Genomic DNA, 5,610 nt, shown 5'->3' with positions numbered 1-5,610 from the left:
AAAAAAAAAAAAAAAAAGAAAGAAAGAAAGAAAGAAAATAACCCAAATTTAATCTATAATTTTGAAAAAAAAAGCTTTTGCATGTATAAAACATATGCAGAATATTACCTGTGTGTCTAACATTTCCTTAACTGAACACTATTGATAATTTTGTAATAGCTTCATTGAGATATAATTCACAAGCTATCCATAAAAACTACCTTTTAGAGAGCATAATTCAGTGGTTTTTAGTATATTTATAAAATTATGTAACCATCAGCACAAATACTTTTAAAATATTTCATCACATCTCAAAGAAACCCTTATCCTTACCTCTTCTCCCAGCTTCTGGCAAGCACCAATCTAATTTCTGTCTCAGTATATTGAATATAAATGGAATCATACAAAGATGTGGTTTTTTCGTCTGGCTTCTTTCACTCTGAATAGTAATATTTTCAGTAATTCCATGTTGTAGCATGAATTGTTCTTTCATTTCTCCTTATGACAAATGATATTCTATTTTATGTATATACTACATTTTATTTATACTTTTGTCAGTTGATGAATATTTGAATTGGTTCTACTTTTTGGTTATTATGAATAATGCTGCTAAAGAAAATTCATGTACAAGTTTTTAAGTATGCATATGTTTTCACTGGTCTTGGGTATCTAAGAGTACAATCATCAGGGCACAGGATCACTCAATGTTAACTTCTAAGGAACTGCCAAATTAAATTATTTCCAAAGTGGCCATCCTGCTTCACAATCCCAGCAGTAATACTGGAGGGTCTGGTTTCTCCACACCCTTGCCAACACTAGTTTTTGTCTGTTTTTTTACTTCAGTCATCCTAATGGGTGTCTTGGTAGAGCAGTCTTAATATTAATGAAGTTCTAGCTACTTCCCTCATATCAACCCTCACAAAATCCCATTCCTTGCATTTTACGGTTTACAGTTGAGATATAAGGGAAACTTGTGAGATGAAGTTTCCAGGGAAGTTCCTTAAAGAAGGCCACAAGAAGGGGAATAGTTTTTGGCCTTTCCTTCTCCTTCAGTTTTCTATCTGGAATGATTCAACTCTCTGTTACTCATGGTTTGTAGAATGAGAATAGTGGTCAAATCCCAAAGATGGTAGAACAGGAATATATAAGAGTCCTGAGTCCCACAAACTTGGAAGCCATTACAGCAACTTTGAGCTTCTAGACAGGAATCATATTTTTTGCTAGAGAGAGAAATAAATCTCTCATTTACAATTCGATGCTTATGTAGATATTCTATTATATGGAACTAAACTTAATCTTTTTCTCCTGCATGTAAGTGTGTGCGTGTGTATGGATACATGTTTATTGATATATAGATATCAGTGCACACGTGTGTGCATACACACGATTTTCTGTACAGAACCTGCCACCCCACAACCAGATGGTGATCCAGTTGCTCACATAGGGAGATGGTAATTCAAAAATTCAGAATAGATATCATCATATTAACAATGCCCTAAGTGGTAATATACATTCTACGTAGGCCACAAAGGCCTACTAATCCACTCTGTAACATATTTATCTCATGACAGTAGTATCAGATCTGTCATTTAGAACCTAGACATAGTAACTTACAAGGAGCAGGAAGAGGAAGAAGTCATCTGCTTGACATTGATTATATATCAAGGGTTAAACATGGCTGATGGAAGAAGGACATGGTTCCCTATTCTACGAGAGTGTAGGACGCAGCATAGAAACTAGATGTTGATCCACCTATGAAACCCTGCAGTGTCATCCAGCTCTGAGAGTCAGTTCATAACCCTCCCTGTGCCTGCCTCATGGGCTGTGTGTTTGGGCCCTGCTGTCCATTCTCCTGTGTGGCTACTCTTCCATTGTTTACTCTGCTCCAAGTCCTAGGTGCACTCTCTCACAAGCCAAGTGATTGGCTCCCTGTAGACCTCAGCATTTCCGGCTGTCCTGCCTAGAACCTTCTAGATACTGCTGGCACACTCCCCCGTTCAAGCAGCCACACGTTTGTTTCCCTCCTCAGTCCTATTGGAAATGGCCTTGCCTTTCTCTCCAGCACATCAGCTTGCTTTCTGATCTTATGAGCAGCACTTCTCAGACTTGAAGAGCACATAAATCATTTAAGGGTCTTGCTAAAAATGCAGATTGATTTAGCAGAGGCAGGATGAGGCCTGAGAGTCTGCATTTCCAATGCAATCTCCTATTAAGCCCATGCTTTTGACCCCTCAACACTCTGAGTAGCACCGTTTTATTGAACTTATTTAATAATTATCCCACTTACTATACATTTATTGATGTTTACCTCTCCTTAGTCTGGAATGAGGGCTTAAGAGAGCAAGGATATTCCTATCTTATTTACCTCTGAAGCTCCAGGATAAAAAATAACCCCTGCCTAGCACACAGTAGCTACTAAATAAATACTAGATAAATTAAGACCTATTAAGTGTGACCAGTGTTACACAGGCTATGTGTAGAAGGCTCTGAAATCTAATCCCATCTGGAGAGTGATGAAAGGAGACCTCATCAATTTGAAGAATCAGACTTTTGCACAAATCTATAAGAAACATCTCCCCAACTCTTCCTGTCCTATCCAGTACCCTTGCTGTGACCACCAAGTCTCTTTTACCCGTCTTCAGAATCTCCAGGCAGGCACACCTGTAATCCCAACTACTTGGAGGATGAAAGAGGAAGATCATGAGTCTGAGGGTAGCCCAGGGTAAGAATGCAGCTCAGTAGTAGAGTGCTTGCCTGGCATGTACAAGGGCCTGACCCCAATCCCCACTGCCTAAAAATGATACAGAAAGATAATAAAAAAGGGCTGATCACAGAGGTCGTGGCAAAAAATGGTTAAAATAAATCATTTGGTAAGTGACCAATCCAGCTGTCCACAAGGAATTTATCTATACGTAAACATTCAGATGCTTCTAACATGGAAGAATCAGCTCTTTTTCTCAGGCCTGCCACACCAAGCATTTATCCTCCTGCTTCCTTCAACAGGTGACTCTGTGGCCAGCAAAAGATGTAGGCTGCTAGCAGGGCCTGACTTCAGCAATGAACTAAAAACAAACTGTGGTTCTCATTCTGGGGCAATTTTGCTCCAGCAGACACTGGCAACATCTGGATGTCACACTAGCTGGGAGGGTTGCTTTTATAGCTTGTGGGTATAATCAGAGATAATGCTCACCACCCTATAATGCAAAGGACACCCCCACCGAACAAATGAAAATATCATTAGTGCTAAACTTGAGAAACTTTGCACTTGCTTCTTTTTCTTCTTTTTAAATAGTTTGGCTCTTAGTTCCCCTCCTTCTGTTAAAGTCGGTGATGGAATATTTGTTCCCCCCACTGACATTCTAGGTTTTGCTGACATCCAAGAATTTCAATACAAATATTAAGTAATGAGTGACAGCTCAGAAGACTGTTTGCCTAAAAAGGCCAACTGACAACAGGCACAAGCTTCTCTGTGGACCTGGCTGCAGCATTTCACCAACATCTGACCATCACTCAAGGGCCCCATGAGGGAAGGAGGTAGGGAAAGCTCAGAAGAGGGGTTCATCCCAGTAAGTATGAATTTGCCATTTACAGTGTACAACAGAGCTTTCCCTGTTTCTCAAAACCAGTTTGGTTTGAAGATTATCACCTTGTTGACACTAGCCCAGTCTGTGAAACCGACAAGCCCACACACCTTTGTTGAAAGAATCTGTTTCTTACCCATTATCTGAGAGCCTGTGACTGAACAGCTTCATAAATACTCTGATGGAGGATTCCCTGGCACCAGCTTATCTGAACAAAGGTCAATAATATTCTACCCTACATGGGATCCTCCCAAAGAAGTGCACTAATTGATTAAAGCAATTAAAAAGTCTCTGTCATACACAACAAACGCCACCCACAGTGATGAAAGAACCCTGTCTAGTGATCTCAACCATGCACTGCACAAAATCTAGTGAGTGACAGCTTTTCAAAGGTCAGCTCAAAACAAGTAACCCTTATGAACATCAAGGCAATTCTTTCACTCCACTGAAGCAGTTCAGTACTGGAGGTCATGGGTCTTTAGCAGCCTCGTAAAGGGGAGAAGTAAAAGCAATTAGACAAAATAGATGCTGTCATCCCACTTGTTCCAAGCTCCAGAGAGCAGCGCTAAAGGCTGAGCGCCTGCTTTCCCAGCTTCACTTGAGAATCTGGTAGCAGATTCCAAATAAGAATTCCACAACTTGATTTCCCTCTCACCAAAGCTGACTGTGTGTTTCTTAGGAATGTCTACAGCCTTGGGAGGTTTAAAAATATTTTTTTAACCAAATGCATAGATGATGCTATGAACTTTCCACTTAGGTTGGATCCCAAAAGTATTTCAACACTTACAAGTGTGGCTGACAGCTACACAGTCAGGCCCGTTGTACTGCTTCAAGAGCTAACCCAGAGCAGAAGAAAAAAGTCCAGGTCCAAGTATGGCCAGGGTTTTCCAGTCAAGTAGAAATCCTAGGACTGGTATGGATCGGCACATCCCATATGGGGGACTTGGAGTCTGTCTTAGGTGGAGATCCTTAGATTCAGGCCCAGACCCACTAGGTCAGCCTCTGCGACATTAAAATCTGAGAACCACTGGTCTACAGCACTCTATAGGACAATTTGTTGCTTTCTCCCAGCTTGAGTTTCCCAGGGAGAAGATGGCGATATAACAAAATACACAGAGGGTAAAAGAAAACAAACTCGAAGGAATGCGGTGGGGTGATCCTTGGCGGGTGGGGGGGGTGTTATACGGACTTCACATTCCACACTTCCTCAGTTCTGGCTGTTAGGCCAGCGTTACTTTTGTAATTAGGGGGAATTCTTTTCAAACGGAGCCAATGCTCCCTCACAAGGCTGTACTGATGATTGTGAAAGGGACCAGTTGAGAAGCTCCCAGCTGGACATCGCAGACTCTCCAGAGGTACTGGGTGAAGTGGATGGACCAGCCAGCACGCCAGGCTCTCCCAGGGTGATAGCTGGTGACTGCACACTGGACAGCGCAGATTCTTCCCCCAGTCCTGGAAAGCTCTGCCTGCTAAACCTGGAGGTTCACACAACCTCGGGTCGGAACTGAAGTTTCAGCAGGAGAGGCAGGCTCAGTAACTTTCCCTGGAATGAAATAAATAATTAAAGACCGTAATTGCAGAGATAGCAAACCCCAACATCGTGCGGCCTCTGCAATCAGCTCCTAAAAGAAGGAGAAGGGAAGGAGAGTAAAAGATCTCGATCGGTTCCAGAAAGGGCTCCAGGAGAGCTCCTCCGGAGGCAAGACCCAGTCTTGCCCGCCAAGTGGTGTGACGTTCTGGGCTGTCGGTTCATCTCCAAGAGCGAAAACTCCAAGAAAGAGCGCAGTCCCCGAGAGGGCTCAGGCTGGCGTTCTGGGCGGGCCGGTCCTGCTCCGAGAGTCTCAGGGTTCCCCCGACCTCTTCTGCCTCGGGACATCTCGCCTTCTGCAGGGCAAGAACGGTAGGCCTCAGAGGCAGGATGTGCGTGCGCTCGCGCTCTAGCAAATACGGCCGGAGGAGTCCTGTTCCTCGGGCTTTTTCCGAGGAAGTCTGGAGCAATTAGGCTCAGTCCGGGGAGAGCGAGCTGGCGGGCGGGCGGCGCAGCCGGCGT

General features: G+C 43.2%; 1 protein-coding gene across 2 annotated transcripts in view; it reads left to right on the top strand.

Moving 5' to 3' along the window:
• Window positions 1–5,610, top strand: part of Pdzrn3 (PDZ domain containing ring finger 3) — a 387,594-nt gene that overhangs the window by 157,447 nt on the left and 224,537 nt on the right. The gene's annotated exons all lie outside the window — the stretch shown is intronic.

The sequence above is a fragment of the Fukomys damarensis genome, unplaced genomic scaffold (assembly GCF_012274545.1).
Source record: "Fukomys damarensis isolate Sample0158 unplaced genomic scaffold, DMR_v1.0_HiC HiC_scaffold_28, whole genome shotgun sequence".
Taxonomy (NCBI): domain Eukaryota; kingdom Metazoa; phylum Chordata; class Mammalia; order Rodentia; family Bathyergidae; genus Fukomys; species Fukomys damarensis.
The sequence above is the reverse complement of the archived record's forward strand: the minus strand, read 5'-3'. Positions and strand labels throughout refer to the sequence as shown.